General features: G+C 62.5%; 1 long non-coding RNA gene across 1 annotated transcript; it reads right to left on the bottom strand.

Annotated features, from left to right (window-relative positions):
* Positions 1–181: 181 nt before the first annotated feature.
* LOC148594312 (uncharacterized) lies at positions 182–12603 on the bottom strand. Its single transcript, XR_015913514.1, has 2 exons — positions 12415–12603; positions 182–219 (listed from the first exon to the last, which is right to left on the bottom strand). It is a non-coding gene; the product is annotated as an uncharacterized LOC148594312 (long non-coding RNA).
* Positions 12604–21453: the final 8850 nt, after the last annotated feature.

Raw genomic sequence — 21453 nt, 5'->3', positions numbered from 1 at the left:
CCCGGGCGATCCTTGGCCCCGTGGGCCGCGGTGGCAGCAACGAGCAGGCGCTTCCCAACGGAGCTTCCCAGGTGAAGCGGGTGCCTCTAGCCCAGGCCAAGGTGTCCGGGTGAAGGTGTAAACAGGATGCGCATGTTACCGCGGAGGCCACCTTAGCAACGAGCAACGCGCGGCTCCTGCCGGAGGAGGCGGCTTCCCTGGATACTGCAGCAACCGGAGCTGTGGAAACGAGACACGGAACGAGAACACAGGCGTTAGGAGGCCCACGAGGCCGGTGACACCCGCCGGAGCCCCGCGGGATGGGGAGGCTGGAGCATCTTTCCGACAAGGAGCGCCAAGAGGCAACGCGGCGCCGAGATGCTCGTTGCGATGCCGCTTACGGACGAGCTCCGAGCGGCTCCCGGGACCCGTCCGCTCTTTGCCGACGGCCCCGAGAGCGGCCAGGTGGTTCTTCACTCAGCGCCCAGCTGTCCCCAGCCCAGAAAACTGTCCCCTCCCTTGTCTTTGGGTTTAAAAATACATCTTGGGAGTGGAAAACAGCTGCTTCCTGCCCCATCCTGGGGAGGGGGAAGCTGGGAACGGTGCCGGCAGCAGGTAAGCGAAAACATCCCATTGATTCAGGCGGCAGCGAGACGGGACTCGGCGCTCCGGGCTTTTCATTGGAGACACTCGTCAGGAATCCAGAGAAACCACTAAAACCCACACGTTTCTCCGAAATAAAGCAGCTCTTGCATTAATCACATCCTCACAGGCTCCGGCTCGGGCAGCCCACTCGTACTACACTTACGAGCGCTATTCCCAAACCCGGGAAGGAGGTGGCAAGGACAGCGGAGCTGCTGCCGCCCCATGGAGCCATCGTCCCCAATGCAGCCTCAGGCTTTGTCCTATGTGCAGCCTCCAGTGGGGACATTCCGAGCTTGGCCTGGGGACAAGGCCTGGGGACAAGGACCGGCCCCGAGCTGGTCCCCAGCACAGCAGGGCAGCAAGAGCCTGCTCAGAGACTACGAAAGCAAAGGAGAACGTTCCCTAGAACTACATATAGGTGAGCAGCAAAAGGGGGTCTCTTCTCCAAGGGCTGGCACGAGGACTCGGACCACGAGCGAGAAGCCACACGGACAAACCAGCAACACAAGCGCCTCCCTGCAAAGCCAGACCCCTGCGCCCCCCTCAACCCCAACTGCAACAGCATTAAACACCCACAACAGCACAAAAATCCCCCAAAACCGAAAGCCGGCAGGTGCCCGCGGCTCCCGCTCCGGAGGCCCCGGCGGGTTTCCCGCGTTATCAGGAGGCGGCAGGCGCCGAGCGCCGGGGCTGGCACCGTGGTCCTGTGTCACTTGGTGCCTGCAGACCCCGCAGGGCCTCGGGCTCATCTGCCGCTTCGGGCCCCAAAGCTGCTGCCCGCAGCAGACGGGAGCCGCGGAGCCAATTAAGCCGCCTCCTGTGGAGCAAGGGGATAAAGGGAATAATTCCTCCCACCTCAACACATGGATTTTTGTCCCCTCTTCTGTAGCCAGGAGTAGCTTCCAAAGGAAACCAGGAGGTTGTGAAGAGAAAGGCAGCTAATTAATATTGTAGCGGAGAGGTTCCTAATTAATGTGGGCATCCTCGTGTCAGCGCCCTGGCCCTGAGCAGGACCCCGCGGAGCGCCAGGACCTTCCCAGCATCCTGGCTGGGTGGGAAGGATGCGACAAGCAGGGAGCTCAGGCTTCCCTAACGGCTCTGGTCTAACGAGCTCCTAATGACTCTGGCAGCATTCAGAGAACGTCACCAAGAGGAATGAGTTTGCAGAGCCCCTGGGCACTGAAAGGGAAGAGCGGCTTTGCAAGGGTCTCTTTGGGGGAAAAGGGAGTGAGGAAGAGGAGGGAGACGCCACGGCCAGGTGTAACCTGCTCCCTGCAAACCGCCTGCACTGGATCCCATGGGGAATGGGCCTCGTGCCAGGACGGTGCCGGCTGCGGAGGGGGGCAGCAGCGAGGCCGGGCGCCCTGGATGCAGCGGGAAGGAGGGAGCCGGCGGCGCGGAGCGGCGAGGCCGGTGCAGTGCTGCAGACAAACCTGCCCGGAATAATAAACGGCTGCACGACACCTCCGCCGGGGCCGGGAGAGCTGCGGAGCGGGGAAAGCTGCCGAATTAGCTCCTAAACCTGGAGCGAGGAAAAGACATCAGGCAGCGAGGGAAAAGCCCCTGGATCTGCACCAAGCTGCAGGAGCACGGCTGGAGAAACAGGTTGCCGGGCAGGATCAGGCCCAAGTGAACCCACAAAAATCCCCTCAAGCCCAGCAAACCCTTCCTGGATGTTTTCCCTGCTGCATCGGCATGGGATACGGGATATGGCTGGGCAGCCCCTGCACTGTCCCGGGCTCGGGCCGCCTCTCCGGCACGCTCGGGCACTGGGGGCATGGGCGCTTGGCGGCTGCAGGTTGCCATGGCAAACGCAACGTAAAGCCGCACCAGGGATGCTGCTTATGCTGCCAAACGGTGACCGGGGGAGAAGTGACCCTTCCCGGCACAGGTTTAAGGGTTTTTCCTTCTCAGCAAGCTCCAGCTGCCGGGGTTCCCACACCGCGGGCGCTCCAAGGGCAGCGGGAACCCAAAAGCCACCTGAGCCGCTGCACCTGCAAAAACAACCCTGGTCGAGATGCAGTAAATGCGGCTGCTCGCAGGGAGGGTGTCCCGGGAGCCGTCCCCGTGGCCAGGCAGCCGCTTCGGCTCCCTGCCGAGGTGCGAGCGCGCGGGGAGTTTGCACAACGCGGGGCTGAGAGAGCAGCAGGGCCTGGGGAGACAAGGGGCAGCTCCAGCCAGGTCCAACCCGTGCGGAGCCACTAAATCCACCGGGATGAAGCCCGCGGGGACGAGCGAGCGGCAGAGCCGGCAGCGGCCCCGGGGCCTCCCGTCCCTCCCCGGCGGCGGCAGGCGGGTCCCCCCTCGCAGGCCGGCCCCGCACACTCACCAAATCGCAATGTGCAGATGGCAGCACCGCTCCCTGCGCCACCCATGGCCCCGGCGCGCGCGGCTGCCGCTTAACCCCTCCGGTGCCACCCGCCCGGGGATGTCCCGGCCGGGAAACCGCCGGCTCCGGCTGTTGTGACATTCCGGGCGGTGGCTCCAAGGGGCCGGGGTCCCCACGCGCAGCCCCTTGGCACGTCCCTGGGGATGCAGCGCACGGAGCGGCAGCAAAGGGAGCCCAAGCGCACGTGGATGCAGCAATCCCGAAATCCTGGGGTGGGCAAGTCCCCGCTCCGCATCCCCGGGCACCCGTGTCCCCAGCCGGGGTGTCACCCTGCGGCTGCCCCACAGCGTTACCTCCTGGCCACCGCGAGCGCCTCCTCCCACCGCAGCATCCGCTTCCTTCCCGGGGCGGCACGGAGCCCCACGGAGCGCCCACGGGTGGCAGCGCCCACGTGCACAGCACCAGGACCAACCCGCAGGGCACGGCGGGACCCTCGTGATGCTGGTGAGACCCTCCCGCTCCTTGTGCGATGAAGAGGGCGAGGAGGCTCCCAGCCTCCATCCCGCAGGAATGGGAGGCCGCGGGTACCCCCAGGGTGTCGCAGCTGGGGAAGGAGGCAGCAAAACGTCCCCAGGAAGTGGCCAGGGGCCTTGCACGTCCCCAGCTGCGAGCAGCAGCACTTTGCAGCTGGGGAAACCAAGGCAGGTGAAACCGAGAAACTGAAGCCAGCGGAACTCGAACCCCAGCGCAAGCCACTTGCTTCTCCCTACGGATCCATAGGGCTTCAGGAAAACGGGAGCGCATCCAACGCGCATCCTCCCTTGGCCACCTTCAGCCACAAACCTCCAGCTCACACAGCCAACGCAGAAATCCCACCCTGCCAACGCCACAACGCACCGCTCCTGGAAGCGGAGCGGTCCCGCTGCGATGCAAAGGGAAAACCACCGGCAGCACCGACTGCTCACGGGGACACAGACCCGGCGCCACGCGCTTTCCGCTAGCGTTTCGCCTCTTCCCAAAGCAAGGAAGCTCCTTCCCTTTTTGCACGCCCGCGGCGGAGCGCGGGGCTTTGCCAAGGGCTCGGGAAGCGGCCCCGGGACGCGCTGGAGCTCCCCGAAACCTGCTCGGCCGGGCTGGCTGCCATCGGCTCCCGCCGTGACTCACGGCTGCCCAAGCCCTGGCAAGACACGGACACGGGCAAAGGGCCCCCGGCGCCGCGCGGTGCCGCCCGCGCTGCCGGCTCGCTCCCGCGCCGGGATCCGCCCCCGGGCTTCCCCTCCACTGAAAAATTCCAGGGGGGTGGAAAAAAAAAAAGGGGGGAGGGGGGAAAAAAAGAAAGAAAGGAGGGAGTCTCCAGGCGAGCTGTCAAGGGGAATGTTTCCATCTAAGGCCTTGGTATTTCTCTCCTGGCGCCTGCACTAAATCACCCGGGCTCCTCTCATTATTCTTTTGTGCTTTACAAGGTAGCGCAGACATGGGGGACTCGGAGCGCGCACGGATTCGGAGCCGCCGCTCCTGGGAGGATCGGCACCCGCGTCCTCGAAGGGGCGACGGAGCCGCAGCATCCTCTGCCCGTGCCCCCTGCTCAGGTCCGAGTGCCCAACAGGGACGTGAAGCCCCGTTGAGGCAGGAGCCTTCGTCCTCGCCTGCCCCTTCGTCTTCCTCCCACATGGCCGGGCACTGGGGAACAGGTTCCTCCTGCCCCGAGCGCCGCGGACCGGCCGATGTAGCGCCCGCATTGGGCAACTTCACCCCTGCTTCTCCTCCCGCTGGTCCAGCGGGTTTGGCAATCCCACCGCAGTAATAAAACGTGATAGAAACGAGGCATCGAACCGAGGACGCACGTGCAACACGAGACGGGCGGGAACAACGCGCAGCCTTCCCGGAGCAACCGCCAACGCAGCAGCTACAGCCGGCGCACGCGGGGAAACCGAGGCAGCGACGTGCCCGGCGCCGCGGCAGCTTCTCCCAGCCACGCTGGTGGCAAAACCCCCGGATTGCAGCGCCCTCCTCCACACACCCCACCGCTGCAGCGGGAAGCAACGTCGCTCCGAAAGCGGCTCCGAAGGCGCGAGCACGGACCAACCTAGGGAGCACGAGGGAAGCGCGCGGGAAGCGGCAGCCGGGACACGCGGGTTCAGATGTGTTATTTTTAGCAGCCTTACACAGGCACGGGGGATTCCTACCCTGAATATCCCAGGGGCTTAAAATAGGCCCCGGCGCTTCCTCCCGACGGGAGCGGCGTCCACGGAGCCGCTGCCGGGGCCCCCGCGACCCCGGAGCCGGCGGCCGGGCCGGCATCTCCGCACGACTCACCTTGCCACGCTGCTCTGCCAGGCACGCTGCAACCTCCGGAGGAACGAGAAGTGTGTGCAAAAGGCAGAAAACACCCTAAAAAAGCCTAAAACAGCCCAAAAAATCCATGTTGATTCACAGCAAGGGAAACTGAGGCAGGGGAAGCGGAAGTGGCCAACGGTGCCGGGCAACGCGTGGCCAACCCACCGGGAAGGGACTCGTCCGAAGGGGAGGGATGCGCCCGGCTCCCGCTCCCAGAGCTCCCAATCACATCCCGGGCAAAGGGGGCTCCACACATCCGTTAACTTCCTTGAGCCAGGACAGGAGACGGTCACGGCGGAACAAGCCAGCCAGAAGGCTGCGTTTTTCCATTGGAAAGTCCCAAAGGAGATTTCTTGGGGAGCAGGGCAAGGGGAAGGGTTAGCAATGGGGGTTCCTACAAGCTTCCCCCCTTCTCCAAAGGGTTAAAAAATGAAAGACGGCAAAAGTGTGTCTGCAATAGGAAAAACACACGCGCTCCCAGGGAGAGCGAGCCGGCTGCTCGCCGTTTCCCTTCCCGACATGCCCCGCTCCTGGGAAAGTGTAGGCTGTTTTCCATATATAACTGCAAACTGTTCCATGCAGTAAGAAGTCTAATTAAAGGGAGGGAGGGCGAGCGGGAGAGACGCAGAAGACCGAAAGGCAATATTTATACGAAGGAAGAAAGCCTGCATCCCAGGCACCAAATTAGACCCTTGCAGAGCAAACGCCCGTGATATCATCGGGAGATCAAATCTGGGCAGAGCGGCAGCTTTGCACAAGAGGCAAATCAGAGCCTGGAAAATATGTACCAAGAAGTAAGCGGAGGGAGCCAGATGGGCCACGGGAGCATGGGGCGAGCCGGGGGATGCGGAGCTAATAAGAGCCAGTTGTTGGGATAATTCGAGGCACAGCGGGAGCGCCTGGACGCCCCCAGACCCCCTCGGTGCTGCCGCATTCCAGGGTCCCGGACGAGCTGCTCCCCACCGCCCCGCGCGTCCTGCTGGAGAACGACTTGCTGCAGTAAATAGCAAGGAATCCGCTAAATAATAATAATAATAAAACCACATGCGCACACAAGCGGGAACGGGGCCGGGGGAAGTGAAACTCCGGCAAGGGGAGGCGCCTGCTGGCACGGCGCCCTGCCGGAGCCGGCTGCTCCGGAGCGGCGGGTGGGAGCGGGCTCCTCCGGCACCGGGGCATCCCCCGGCACAGAAAAGCCCGTGCTGCAGCCTAGGATGCAGGGCAGAATGGGGATGAAACGCACCGAGGAAGGAAAATAAAGCCAAAAAAATCAATCCCCTCCTTTCAAGCGCCAAAGGCTCCGTGCCGCTTCCCACGAGCGCCAGCCGCAGGTAGCGCGCAGCTCACAGCACCTTCCCAGAGGGATCAGGTCCTCTGCCTACACGAGGTCCCCACGCACCTTAAAACTGTTAAGGTGCTTTAATTAAAGCGCCAATCCCTGTGGAGTCACCCTGCCCAGGTCGGGGGGCGCAGGGCTGAGCACCCCGATGCAGGAGCAAGGGCATCTCCATGCGCTCCCAAACATATCCCTGCGCCGCGGGCACCCAGCGCTGTCCCAACCTGCAGCCCCGACGCCTCCCCCTGTTCCCCAAAGGCTGCACCAGCCACCCCAGGGCTCGTCCCCGCACGCGAGGGCAGCCGGCACGCTCGGAAAAGCTGCGATTGCAGCAGCATCGCTCGCCCCAGCCAGGTTCCAAACCCAGAGACGCTGCAGCGGGTCCCAAAGCCACATGACGAGCAGTGCCCTCCCCTACGCGACACCGGGGCACCCGAGGGGACACCGAGGGGACACTACCTGCTTCGTGCCGCAGGGACCGGAGGCTCCTTTGCTGCGTGCGGCTCGCGGGCAGGCTTTGCTCCAGGTGGGTATCTAAGCGCCGGCGCTAATCGGGATAAGAGCAGCTTTGGAAGCGATAGGGCAGGAGATTACAGCAACAATCCGGGTTAGGGGCCTCGCGGTGCCGCGCGCACGGTGATCCGGACGGGATAAGCCCCGCGGACACGCACCCTGCCTTCACCCGCTCCGCCAGCCAGCCAAAGACACGTAAAACCCACGTGGCGTTTTGCATGGACGGGATTCCCGCTCTTCCTCCCTCCCGGCCGCCCCAGCCGGCCCTGCGCAGCGCTCCGTAACCCAGCCCCGAGCTTTTCCAGCTGCCCCACGGGCACAATCCCGCTCTCAGGATGCTGGGAATGGGTCCAGCCTCCCCGCAGCCCAGTTGCAGCACAAGTGGTGGATGCGCTTCACACTCGGATGTGGGAAGCTGAAGAAACACAAGGATCCCATGCAGATGCCACTGGAAAAGGGAAAAAACAAGGAGATGCTGCTTGCTGCACCTGGGGCTGCAGCCCTGGTTGCTCTCCCCTTCCTTCCACGCGCACGAGATGCCCGGGGCAGCCACGTACCCAGGCACATGGATGCCCCACAGCTCTGCAAGGAGGAAACACTGAGGACAGAGGGCAGCTTTGCCCTCCCCTTCACTCCTGCACAGCCCGTTTGGGGTCAGCACCAAGCACAAGGCATCGTTTGGGCCATAACACTTGGGCCCAACATTTGGGCCTCCTCCCGCAAATAAAAACCTCAAAGACATCATTTAGACGAGCTTAATTTGGACGCCTAAAAATAACCCGCACGAGTCACGCTGGAAAATGCAGGCTGGGGACTTTCACACTTTCGCAGCGTGACCCGGGACACGGGTGTTTCCGCTGACGGGAAGGGTCCCCGCGGGCACAGAGGGACACGCGAGCGGCGCCCGCGGCCCGGCCTCCCTCCCAGGGAAAGTTTTGGTGCCGGCACTTTCCCGAGCATCGGCACAAGCCAGCGGTGACTCATGGGCAGCCGGGCGGGATCGGCCGTGCCTCCGGATTTTCCATGGCGAAGCCAAGCTTACGGTCCCGGCTCTCTGCTGATTCACCTCCGCTTCTCCCTCTGTCCCCGGGCAAAGGCCTCGCTGCCAGCATTCCCAAGCGCATGGAGAAAGGCTCCGGGTTGAGGTGCTGGCACGGGCCACTGTCACCATTTTCCCTGCGTTTTGCTGCCACGCGCTGTGCAACCCTCGTACCGCACAGCCCAACGCACCTACAACCCGAGGCCACTCCATGACTTGCCAGTCACCTCTTGCACTGCCCCACGTGCAGGGAATATCCCCAAATCCCACGCGTGCAGGAGCGGGGCCCCCATCCTGGCCTGGACCATCCCCAGGCTGCTCCCGGTTATCATGGAGACTGCTCCGGCACACCTCTAATGTGGATCATGCTAAGTTGGGAATTGCAGGGGGGAAAAAAACGTGGGAAAAGGGGAAAAAAGTGACCCCGCGCGTTGCCACTTGTCAGCTGCAGCTACCGCCTGCCGGGCAGGGGGAGGAGAAGGGACAGTAAAGCTCCCGCTGCTGCAGCGGGGTCCTTAATTAGCATCTTAGGAAACCCTGCCTAAAACCAGACACCTTCTGCCCGAAATCCGAGCCCAGAGCTGAAGATCTGATCACTAGATCCGATGCTCAAAGAGCAAAGGTCGCCGGGAGGCCCGGCGAGCGCCGCGGCCGCGAGCGCCGCAGCGGGAGCCCCGCGGGGGCACCGGCGCCGCCGCCCCCCCGGCCGGATCGGGTACGCGTCGCCCCGCCGGCCGCCCGCTTATTTTTAGCCCTCTCGGCTCCCGGCCCTGCCAAAGGCGGCTTTTCCAAGCGGAGCTTTTAGTCCTGCCCCGCTGCTTCCCAAGGCCAGGTCACTGCTGAAGCGACTGCATCGGGCCTCAGCCCTCCCCGCGGCCGCCCAAGTGGGGGGCACCCCCTGAGCTCACCCTGGGGGGATTCGCCCTCCGGCTGGCATCGGCAGGGACACGCGATTCCTGCCCGGAATGAGCCTTCCTCCGCCCAGCGAGGAGGAGGATGCTGGCATCAGCCCCCGCGCGGCGCCTGCGGCCGGGACGCCTGGCAGCCGATCCCGGCAGCTTCCCAGCCCTCCCGGCAGGACTGACCTTTCCGCGTCGGAAACAAAGCGGAGATGCCGGCGGCGCGGGGTTTGGCCGCGCAGAGCCTCCCGCCCGGCACGGGACGCAGCTCCCGCCGGCACGGCGGGAAGCAGAGCGCTCCCGCTCTGCAAAGGAGGGATCGGATTCCTTCCTCCCCGGCTTCCCCAGGCTGGACAAACTCTTCCGGGTAGGGCCGCGGAGCCGGCGGGTTTGGCAGGGGGAAATGCACAGCTCCGCTCCCAGCACGGCCAACTCCGCTGCTACTTCCCGAGCACTTGTAGGAGCCTCCCGACAAGCCCCAGAGGATCCCGGCGGCTCCACGGGCGCTTCGGAGCGTTGCCGGCAGGCGAGCGAGCGGCACCGAGCAGGTTGCCGCGTGCTCTGTGCTGCTCCAGCCTCTCCTTCCTTTCTCCATCCACTCTGGCTTTTTGATCCCCCTCCCTGCCTGTTTGCAGCGAGCAAATAGAGGGGCAGGTTGATAAGTCCGCGGAAACCCTATTATCCCTCCGCATTAGAGACGAAAGCGGCTCATTAAAACATCAAAGCCGGGTGTTTCATTAGCGCAGCCCAGGGAAGCGCAGCCAGGAGGGAACAGGGCTCCTGGCCACAGGCAAACGCTGGCACAACCCCGTGCGCTTGTGTCGGAGCTCTGGCATGGCCGAGCATCCCGCTGCCTCCCGTGGTCCCTCCCCATTGCAGGAGGCTTTGCAGGGAGGAAGATGGGGAAGACCCAGAGCCCTCCAGGCAGCCAGGACGGATCCACAGCCCTTAGGGCGCAGGCAGCACCCGGCCCTGAGCGGGACCCATTCCCAAAATCCCCAAGGACAAGTCGGGGGGAACCAGGATGCCAGCGAGGTGGCAGCACTTTGCACTGCAGCGGCCGCCCCAATCCCAGGAGCTGCTGCCACGTCCCATCCCGCTGCCAAGAGCGGCTTGCCCCATACCCAGGACACTGGGGCCCTTGGGATCGAGTGGGATGAGGGTCCTAGCTGCAGGACTGTCCCCCAGAGCACAGCACGGATTTGCCAGGGGCACCAGGGAGCTCCCCTGCTAAGAAAGGAGCCTGAATGAGGGAGACACCAGAGCCCCCGGTCCTTCCCAGGGCCCTGCGCCGGGGTGGGAGACGGGCACGGGATGCAGCAGCTCCCTGCAGCCCGGCTGCTGCAGCAGGAACCTCCCTGCACCCCAGGCGCTTCCCCAGGTGCTTCCCGGCTTTCCTAGAGCCGAGGGAGCCGCCGCTCACCGAGAGCGGAGGGGGAATCTCCGCGCGGCTCCACCCTGCTGCTTTCCCGGCGAGCAACAATAGCGGAGCTGAACACCCGGCTCCGCGCGCTTACTCACCCCTCCGCTGCAGCCGCTCCCGGGAATGCCGGCGGGGAGCCGGTGCCGGCACCTGCACGCCGACGGGAGCCCCAATCCAAATCAAAACCCCACGCTCCAACCTCTGCAATCGCCACCTGCAGCGCTCGCACCACTCCCCAGGGCTGGGAAGCTCCTCTCCTGCAGGGAAGGAGCCGGCTACGCCCGGAGCTCCCGGCACACGGGCCTGCAAGGAGGCTGCTCCCAGGAATGGCCCCAGGCACGAGAGGGTGGCACAGGCCCTAGGAAGCTGCACCCGCGGGTGCTTCTCCGGTGACACCGGGCTCTGCTGCTGCGCGCTGCCGGGAGCACGTCCTTGCTCCGCTCCGACGGCGGGAGCGCGGCCGGCGCCGGCATCGCCTCCATCACACACTTATGCAACTGCACCGTGGGCTGCGCACTGGGCCGGGGTGGAAAATAAGAAAATAAGAGCCTCATATCCAAGCAGGGCTTGGAGGAGGCTGTGGGCAGCCAAAGGGCACGAGCTTTGGGGAGGCCTCCAGACCGTCCCCATTCATTCCCAGGGTGCTCTCCCTACTCGGGACGTCCCCGTAAGGGTGGCTGCGAAGCAGGGAGGGCTCCCCAGGGCCGAGAGCTCCGGGAGGAGCGCGGGGGCGTCAGCTCCGTGCGCCGACCGCTAAATAATTCAGGTGCATCCTGGTTTGCTCAAGGAAGCGAAAGATTGAGGGCAGCGCCCGGAGCCAGGCGGCGCGTGCACCGCGGCGGGGACGCCCCACGGACCCGCAGTGCTGCCCCCGGCCCCAGCATCGCCCGCCGCGCCAGGAGGGAACGGGCTGCGGGGCTGGAATGGGGCTGGAACGGGCTGCGGGGCTGGAATGGGCTGCAAGGCTGGAACGGGCTGCGCTGGCTTGAGGTTTGCAACTCAACCCCCCCCACCTAAGCGCAGGTCACAGATAAGAGGACAATGACTTATTGTCCCTGCTGGGGGGTGAGGGGCAGCCGGGCCAGTCCCGGGACACCCCTCGGCCCGTAACGCGGACCCCTCTGCAGCCCCCGGCGCAACCTCCAAAGGCACCTGCGGATTCCCTGGAGCTGCTGGGCACCCCGCGCCGCTCCCACCGCAGCCCAAGATGGGGGGCAGGACAGGGGGGGGGCTCGGGCTGCCGCAAGGAGCCCCCACGTCGCTTGTCCCCCCCCCAAGCCGGGCTGCGGCTGCCGCCCCTGGACGGTGACGGTGGCACCGGGGCGGGGGGGGGGGGGGGGTCCGTCCTGTTTTTTTTTCTCTCCTTGGAAAGGGGAATCCCACGCATTCCGGATGGGAAGGGGGGGGGGGTCTCCCCTCGCCCCACAGGGCGCCGTTTACCCCCCCCAACACCGAGCACCGACGGCAGCAGCCCCGAGCCCCGCGCTGCCCCCGCGGGGCGAAGCAACAAGTGGCGGGAGGCGAAGGGGGCCCCCGACGGCAGCTCCCGCCGCCCCTGGGGAGGGGGCGCGAGGTGCCCCCCGGCCACGTGCTGCGCCCTGCGGCGACAAGCGGCGACCCCGGGCGGGGCGGGCGGCAGCGAAGGGCGCCCCGAGGAGCCGCTCCGGTCCCCACGACCACCCGCTCGCCCCGCAGTGGGGGGCAACCCCCAAGGGCCCCATAGACACCCCCCCTTTCGCCCTTGGCGCCGCTTCCCCCCCAGGCCGGGGCCGGTCCCCGCAACCGGAGGCACCGAGGCCGCCGCCCGACGGGGCGCCCGGGGCGCCGCCCGGCCCGGGGCGGGGGGCGCGGGGCAGCGGCTCCCCCCGGTCCCGGTCCCGGTACCGGTCCCGGTCCCGCTCGCAGCGCACTCACCGGTCCAGCCCCCGCGGCGGCGCGGCCCGACTGGCGGCGGAGCCCCCGCGGGCGGCCATGGGAGGAGGAGGAGGAAGAAGAGGAGGAGGAGGAGGGCGGCGGCGGCTCGGGCGCCAGCAGGAGAAACTGCTTGTCATGGCAACCCGCGCCGGGCCGGGCCGGGCCGGGCTCCCCGCCCCCGGGCGGGGCGGCTCGAGGGGGCGGCCCGCCCCGCCGCCCGTTAAGGGGGCAGCGCTTCCCCCTTCCCGCAGGGCAATGCAGGGTGGGCACCCCCGTGTACTGCAGGCCCGTACCCGGAAAGTGGGGTGCATGCAAGCCCAACAGTGTGACCCCCCGCGGTAATGCGGGGCGTGCACCCCCAGAATGCTGCAGATCCCCCTGGAAAGTGGGGTGCATGCAAGCCCAACAGTGTGACCCCCCGCGGTAATGCGGGGCGTGCACCCCCAGAATGCTGCAGATCCCCCTGGAAAGTGGGGTGCATGCAAGCCCGACAGTGTGACCCCCCGCGGTAATGCAGGGCGTGCACCCCCAAAATGCTGCAGATCCCCCTGGAAAGTGGGGTGCATGCAAGCCCGACAGTGTGACCCCCCGCGGTAATGCGGGGCGTGCACCCCCAGAATGCTGCAGATCCCCCTGGAAAGTGGGGTGCATGCAAGCCCGACAGTGTGCCCTCCCCGGGCAATGCAAGGCATGTACTGCCATGTGCTGCAGACCCCCCTGGAAAGCAGGGTGCATGCAGTGTGCCCTCGCCCTGGGGAAATGCAGGGCATGCACCCCCAAAATGCTACAGACCCCCTCAGAGCAGAGCCGTGCATGCACCCCCACGTGCTGCTAATGCCCGGGCACCCCCAAGCACTCTGCACCCCCTGCGGCGGGTCGGTGCAGGGATCCCCCCTGCAGCTGCATGCAGCATGGTGCATGCACCCCCCAGGCATGCAGGAGCCGGGAGGCTCCTCGTGGGCACTGGGATTTGCCCGCATGGAGCTGGCACGGGACTGGATCCTGCAAAACAGCGGGCAGAGGCTCGGGGCAATCACATCGATTTATGGAGTGGGGGGCTACGTGCGCTCAGTGCAAGCCAAGGGTGGGAGCACAAATATCTCCTGCACGGATCTGACCACCCCCACGCTCTTCTCCAACGCAAGTAGGAGGGAAGCGCTCGGTGAAGCACGTCTGAGGCATGTGAAACGCTGCAGCCCTCGCGAGCCGCAACGCTGCACGGGTGCAACGGCAACGCTTGGGCGGCGGCAGCCCCAAATGAGCCTTAATCCTGTTTATATCCCCGCGTTCGGGCTTGCAACGCGGTGCAAGTTAAACCAGTGTAACGTGTGCGTGCAGGAGCCTCAAGCAACGTTTGTAACGTTGTTTTTTTTCCCCCCTTTTTGAGGACCTGCAGCTCCACAGCTTTGCATTCCTGCGTGGATCCTCAGAGGGATCCACACTGGGCCTATCCACAGGGATTTGCCTACAGGGTCGTGGAGCTGCTGATTGAAACGTGCTAAAAACGGATCCGTTTGGCTTTCAACGAGGTGGGTCTTGCCTGGGCCTTGGTGGTGCAGAGCCCGGCCGCGGCGCCAGCGCTTGTCCTCTGCAAAGGCAAAAAAAGGGCAGAAACGTGCTGGTTTTAGCCAGCACCTTGCTCCCCGGCCCCCAAAATAAGAGAGACCTTGTGCTGCCCCCGCTTTGTCCCGATGGCCCAGGAATGCCTTGAAAATACACGGAGGTGCAGACGGCGCTGCCAGTGCCCTGAGATGCAAAAGGGTATTGAGGCCTAATAGCCTTTTCCAGCAGCTTTTCCGAGCTTGGAAGGAATCTCTGACCATCTGGATTTGGACTCCTGAAAGGAAATCAGGCCTCCCGCCTCGGGGAACCTGTCGTTAGCACAGGGCAATTCGCATTTGCAGCAATGCCGGGAATTTGCAGCACCCTTAGGCTGCAGCTGGGATGGGGAATGGATTCGCGGCCCGGATGCTCCGTGCTGGGAGCTCCAGCCAAAATCCACTGCGCCATGAGCTGCCCCAGCAGCGGCACTTGCAGCACTGGAGCTTCCCAGCTTGCAGCCCCGTTGTGTTTCCATGCCATGGAGAGCAACCATAAACATTCCGACCAGAAGCTCCTTCCATTTTACATTTAAGGAAAAGCGCCTTGTGGAAAGACCAAATCCTGCCCCACATTGAGCTTAGCAGCCTTTTGGTTTGCAGCACTTGGCTTTTTCCTGCTTCTTCTTCCCATTCCCAGTCCCAAGCTTTGCTGTTTTGGGGCATCCCAGGGGAAAGAGACTCCATTCTCCACCTTTTGTCCTGCTTGTCCTGTTTGGAATTTGCCCTTCCTCTCGCTCCTGCCGCTTTGCAATCCTGGAGACACCCTGCTAAATAAACCTCCCCCGGACCCATTCTGCTATCAGTTCCTTTAACAGACCCATTAATTTCTAATTAGGCACCTACTTCATTATGGAGGGGGCTGTAAAAAAAATGCGCAAAAGGGCAGGGTTTAGGCCCCCGGTTTGCTTTAGGAATGCAATCAGGAGACAAAATTGTTTGCCCGCGTAAGGAATCGGTTGCCGAGTGACTTCCAGGGTGGCAGAGGGATCTGCTGGTCCAGGGAGTCCCCAGTCCCTCTTGTCTCCCAACGCTGAGATATTCCCTTTCGGAACTGGAGCCACCTTAGGCCCGCAGTGTATTGGTACCTGGTGTCAAAATCCCGATGTTTGCAGGAGCTGCAGGGGAGCTGCATCTCCTGGGATGGGATGCTCCATGCTGGAGCCATGTGGGGTCCTGGAGTTGCCCTCCAAAAATGGATTTTTTTGCTGCAAACGAGCGTGGTGCTGCGGCCCCCCTGCACAGGGGAAGCCCAGGGCTGCTCTGCCATAGCAGGAAGTGCCCAAGGGAATGGGAATGGGAACAGGAGTGGGAATGGGCAGTGCAATTGAAAGATCCCCGTTTGCTGGCATTTGGCTGATGCAATGGCCTCCCACCCAGCACTGCTTGAGAAAACAGCCTGGGAAAGGACAAACAGAGAAGAAAGAGGCAGAAAGGAAGAAGGAGGCAGAAAGAAAGAAAGAAAAAAATACATATATATATATATCTCCAACTGTGTCCACAGGAAGCAGAGAGAAACTGTTTTATTTGAATAACAAGCATCAATAATACATTGCTAAGGAGCTGCAGAAGACTGCAATTAAAAAAAAAAAAAAAAAGGAAAAAAAAGCGTTACATTCCCTGTGCAAAGTCTAAATGATTCCTCCCAGCTTCTGTGCTCGCTGAGGTATCAGGGCTCCTGGTACCTCTCCCGCTGTGCAAGGAGCATCCCGATGGGAGCCGAGTGCCTCCCGTGCCCGCGCCGGCCCCGGCGCAGCCCCTGCACCCGCCGCGAGCCGCGGCAGGTAGGAAAGCCTCGGCGCCTAAAAGCACCTCTTTAAAAATTAAAGCCTCAGCAAGGGAGAAATGAGTCGTGACGGGGAGAGATGGAGCTTGTGGCGTCTGCAAATCACGGTGGAAAGGAGCTGCGGCCAGCGCTGGTGCAGGGGGTACCGGGGCGACAGGACGCCGACACAGGGCACTTCTGCTGGGTGCATCCTCAGCCTGGGAGCAGGATCCATCCCTGTATCCCCGGGGTCCCTGGAGCTCCGAGGCTCCTTTGCAAGGTGACTGAGGCCTCCCAACCTCGTGTCACACGTGGTGCCACTCTGCGAGCACCGGCAGCCTCTGCATTTGCACCAGCCACCCTCATGCAGCCCCGCTCCGCTCGCCGCAGCACCAGCCTCCAGGGCCACCTCCTGCAAGGCGCTGGGACCCTAAATGTGGCCACCCCGGGGTCCCTAATGCCGGCAAAGTGACACTAACGCTGCTCTGCTGGTTGCCCGCGCGCTGCTGGAGCGGCTCGTGCTGCAAACCCGGCGCGGCCGCGTCTCTGCCGCGACATGTGCATGTGCCTCGCAGCTCTGGTGACGCCAGCAACTTTTATTTCCCCCTGAGTGCTGAGACGAGCGAGCAGCTACTTCTGGGCTCTGACGTGCGCGCCCGCCCTTAATTTCCACTGACACCAATATGTTCTCTCCTTCCCTGCTTGCTCCCAGCCTGTTTGCTGCATCCCCTTTGCTCGACGCACCACGCGGCTCATGTATCCCTTTCCATAGGGCTCTGGCACGGAGCCTCCTGCGAGGAAAAACAGCATTTTTTGGGGGAGAGAAACGGAGCTTTTGCCAGTGGCCTCTGGGGACGCAAGCAGCAGTCGGGGAGGCAAAACGCTGCGAGCGATGGGATCTCTCGGACCCGAGCAGCGCGGCAGGGAGATGGGGAAGGACGCGACCGCGGCCGTGCCAGGCGCCGCCCGCGCTTCCCCAGCCTGTCCCTCTCTGACTAATTTCCTTCCTCTCTTTCCTCTCGTTTTTTTTTTCCCTGCCCTCCTGCTTCCCATCTGCCCTGTCACGACAAGCCGAGCCCCCAGCTCGAGCCCACCAGCGTTTCCCTCTTTTGACAGTGGGGATTGGGTACACAGTTTTACACCCAAATCCTAGAGCAAAGGGACAAGGCGGCTCTGGGACTAGGATTATTTCCCCCAGCGGTTGGAGAGATCCTTGTTCAGGTTTCCAAGGAATCGAAGGCTTTTGTAGCCCGTTAGCGGCCGTCAAAGAGCCCAGACGAAACGCAGTCCTGGCCGCGAGCAAAATCCAGGCGCTGCCTTTAAAGGGAAACGGCTCCAACGGGGACGGGGACGGAGCCGGCCCGGCCGCCGCGATGACTAACGCGCTCCCAGCCCGCCCTCCACGCGCAGGCTGCAATGGGAAGCGCTATCCGAAAGCAGAAGCTGGTTCCTTCTCTCGCTCCCCACGCAGATTTTCCAGCGGTTGACGGAAACGCACCCAGCTCCGTCTTCTTTTTGTTTTTTTTCCAGTTGCGTCCGTCCGTTGTCCATCCCTAACCCTTGCAGGAGGGGTATCGCTTCCAGCATTGCACCACTGCATCCGAGCGGGACATGCGCTTGGCTTTGCACGTGCCAGCGCCGGGAAGCTGTGGCATGAGGACACCGGAGGCACGTGCAGCACCCGGCGCGTTGTAGCCGTCTCCAGGCACCGCGCGACACAAACAACACTCGGCGTCGCTCAGCACCGGCCATTCGAGCGGTGCTGGGCACGGTTTTGCAAAGCAAAAGAGCAGCTGGAGAGAAGAAGGGAGATGCTGCAGCCGCCCGTGAGCTAAATCTGCATATAGGGATCTGGGACTTTGGACCCAGAGGTCCCAGTAATGCAGGAAAAGCAGCAGGCACTCAAGAGCATTTCTGTAAAACCAGCTGGAAAACGTCCCATACCCCAGGATATGCCCAACTAGAGGCAACAGCCAGAGACTCTCCCAGCACTCCTTCCCCAAGTCTGTTTCTCATTAGCAGTTGTCTTACCCCTGCAATTAGTTGCTGGAGTCACTCATTAGTCACTAGGTACTAGGGATGATTTGTTTCCAGGAGGAGGCAGGGGGGGAATCGCCTGGCTCCTGTAACCCGAGGACAGGGAGTATCCGGATCCAGGACATTGCCTGGCCTCAGTTTCCCTGCAGGGTTTACCCGGCACGTGCAGCCTTTGGCCGAAGAGCTGAGTGCTTTGCAAGCTGCTGTTTGCTCTCAAGGAAGTAAAAGTGCTTCTGCGCCTCAGCGTTTAATTTTTCCCCAAACCAGACTCGCCAAGGAAATCCCCAGCCCGCAGGTGGAAAAAAGGCCTCGCGGTGCCCGCTGCTCATGGGCCCTTTTCCAGGAGCTGCGGTGGATGCCCCTGGAGCAGAAGCTTCTTTAGGGTTTCTCTGAACAGGCCAGGTGAGAATATTTAGGGAAAAAAATAAATAAATAAAGGTGTTAAGTGACAGAGGAGATGAGCTGCCTTCTGGGCTAATGGCTGGTAAAATTACATTAAGAAAAAAGTGGAACACAAACCCTTGAAGGTAGAAGAAGATTGTAAACAGCCACAGAAACTAGGACAACTTCTAAGCCAGAGCAGCTGTTTGTTGCTTTTTGATGGGGACGCTCCGATGCCTCAGGTTGGTGACCGCCAGGCCAGTAGTTTCCAGCTGTCCTGGTGGCTGGTTCAGGTCCAGGCTGAGTGAAGCAGTGACCGTCACCCTGTGATGGGCTGCGTGTCAAGGGCCTGCAGGACAAGTCCCTGCTCTCTGTGGGACCAGGTTTCCACCCAAGAAAGCTTCAAGTTGGAGGCTTTGGCTTCTTGCCCCCTCTCTGCAGATGCGTGATGTGATCTGGCCATGCGGATGGGCCACGCTCCCCAGCTCGCAGGGTTGGGGACACGGGAGAGACCTGCTCGGTGAGCAAGTTGCCCCTTATTGCAGTGTGACCAACCCCCCCAGACCACCCTGTGCTTTGCCCCCTGGGGAGTATCCAGGGTTTTCAAAGACTGCATTTCTTAACCCAAACTGCGGCAATTAAAGCTGCAAAGCTGAGAGCAAGAGGGCCATCAAGGCCTCATGGCCAGGAGCTGGTGGTGACTCTGCATCCTGTCCCACCCCGTGAGTCATCGGCATTTACCTCCTTTTTCTTTTCTTTCCTTATCTGGGTATCTTCAGCTTCAGGCCCATCTTTATCTCCCCATCACCACTTCCAGGCAGCAGAGGCTCCAGCCTTGTCCGGTGTCTTCTCCATGTGGATGTGAGGAGCTGGGCTCCAGCTGATGATTCCACTGGATCCATGGGGCAGAGTCCCTGGAAAAAGCTGCCCGCAGCATTCGGACACCCCTGGGGCCCGGACACATACCGAGCAAGGCGGATGCGTGAGGGCGACGGGATAAATCCATCCAAAAGGCACCAAAAGGAAAGCAATGGATAACGACAGCAGCTGGGCATGAGACAGATAGCAACGGGCAGAGCGATGGATGCAGAGGGACAGAGAGGCGAGCGCGTGGCCAGACAGCCACCAAGGCAGATGCATAAATACCCGAGCAGGGCTGTGATGAAGAGGGACAGGGAGCTTGCAGGTGCGTGGCCAACGGAGGACATGGGAGCAGCACGAGAGGCTGCGCAGGATGGGACGTTTCTCCTGCCGCCCTTTGGTTTTAGCTTGTCGCACCCGGCCTCGTGCTTTGCTGAAGGGGACGTGGTGCCAGCGCTCGCCGTCCCGTCCAAGCTCCCCGCGAGCATAAACACAAGCGCATGGCCCGTGCACCACGTGCATTTCATAGAATCACAGAATGCTTAAGGTTGGAAGGGACCTCTCCAGGTCATCCAGTCCAACCCCTGCACACGCAGGGTCACCTAGAGCACGTGGCACAGGGCTGCGTCCAAGCGGGTTTGAAGATCTCCAGAGAAGGAGACTCCACAGCCTCTCTGGGCAGCCTGTTCCGGTGCTCTGGCACCCTCACTGTTAAAAAATTTGTCCTTAAGTTTATTCATTTCCGTAAGGGGAGCGAAGCCTGCGCTGCCCGACGTGCCCGCTCCGCTTCCAGCCCGCCGGCGACCTTGCAGCCCCCGCGGCCGCTCCAGGTGCTGCTTCCCTGCCCATCCGCACGGATGTCCCCGCGAGGAACGCGCGCGGCACATCGCTTCCAATATCCGTCTGTTTTCCTACCCTGCCATGGAGACAGCCGCCTTATATAAACCCTGCTAAGTAGGACGGCCTTTTATATCTCTTTCTGCCATCGCTCCGGGTGGCTCCGCAGGCACCGGGTCCCCGAGCAGCCCAGGCTGCGTGTTTGCCAGCCGAGGGCAAACAGCAGTCAGTGCATGGCCGGCCAGGCTGCACGTGGTGACACCCAGCACAGGGACATTGCATTAGCTCCAACACTGGCCCAGTGCCACCATGCACACAAATGCCCCTCGGTCCCCTGTTCTCAGCACCCTGCTCGGCTGCAGCATCCCGACTGGAGCGTGGGCATCTCCTCTCCCCTGCACCTCCCCACTGCCTTTTCTCTGGCTCTTTCCGATCCAAAGTGACGGCATTAATGAGTAAATTTTTGATGAACAGCCTATTAAATATTTGTGACTGTTGCATGTCCTTTCAATTATTCAGCACCAAACACAGGCGAGGCGCAGGCGGGCTCCAAGCAGCATCCCAGGCTGCTAAGGACACCGGCCCTGCACGTGGCCAAGGGATCCCGGCTGGAGCACGGACCTTCCAGGATCAATCTGTCCCCTGGCAAAAAAATCCCTTCAGTTGCCACAAAGATCTTCCCCAGCAGAGGAAGGACAATCCAAGCAGGAGTACCTTGGCCTTGCCAGCATGGAAAACACTGCTGTCTGAATGGGGACATCTTCGTGCAACCTTGAACTCGCTGCCTGCTTTTTACACCCAGGTTTCCCACCGTTCCCAATGGATGGGCTCTGCTGGTGCCATTGGAAGCGCTCTGCAATGGAACTTGCTAGCGGAGATGCTAGAGAGAACGCTGCCCCGTTGGGGCAAAGCCAAGAAATCCATGGGTTTGACTCGGCTGGGCATTGCTGCTCCCGAGAGGCAGGGATTGCAGCTTGCCGCAGGGGGAATAAATCAGGTCACACCGGAGGACACTAACAGCTCTGCTGGTTTCCCCAGCTGACGAGCAAACCCTGAACGCTGCTTGGGCCAAAATCGTGTTTCCCACATGAGAAATGCATCACTCTGACCAGCTCAGGTCACCCGCTCTTGCCTGGTAGCCTGGGCACGCTCCAGCTGGGGGGTTTATTTGTCTGTAGGAGCCACCGCTTGCATTTCATTCCCACTGCATGCAACAGGGCCACGGATGCACGCTCGGTGGCTTCCAGCTTCATTCTGCTGCTGCAAATGCGGGATGTTGTGGCTGGGATCCTTGCAGGAGAGGGGCCGAGGACGCAGGTGCCACCCGAGCGCGCTCCGGCAGATCCCTGCTCCGTAATCAGGCAGCCCGGGAACATACGTGGGGGAAGCGGCCAAGAGGCATAAACTCCCCGCTGAGCCACTGCCAGCGGAGGAGCTGCAATTAAAACAAAATGATTAATTGCAAACAGTGAGTGGCTATAAAACTTCCCAGTATTAGGAGCGAGCCTTGGATCTGCCAGCACATGCTCCCAGCAATGCCTTTGCAGCAGGGTCGAGAGC

Source organism: Tinamus guttatus, unplaced genomic scaffold, assembly GCF_059628265.1.
Source record: "Tinamus guttatus ecotype Peru unplaced genomic scaffold, ASM5962826v1 Tinamus_guttatus_pri_ptg000259l, whole genome shotgun sequence".
Classification (NCBI taxonomy): domain Eukaryota; kingdom Metazoa; phylum Chordata; class Aves; order Tinamiformes; family Tinamidae; genus Tinamus; species Tinamus guttatus.
The sequence above is the reverse complement of the archived record's forward strand: the minus strand, read 5'-3'. Positions and strand labels throughout refer to the sequence as shown.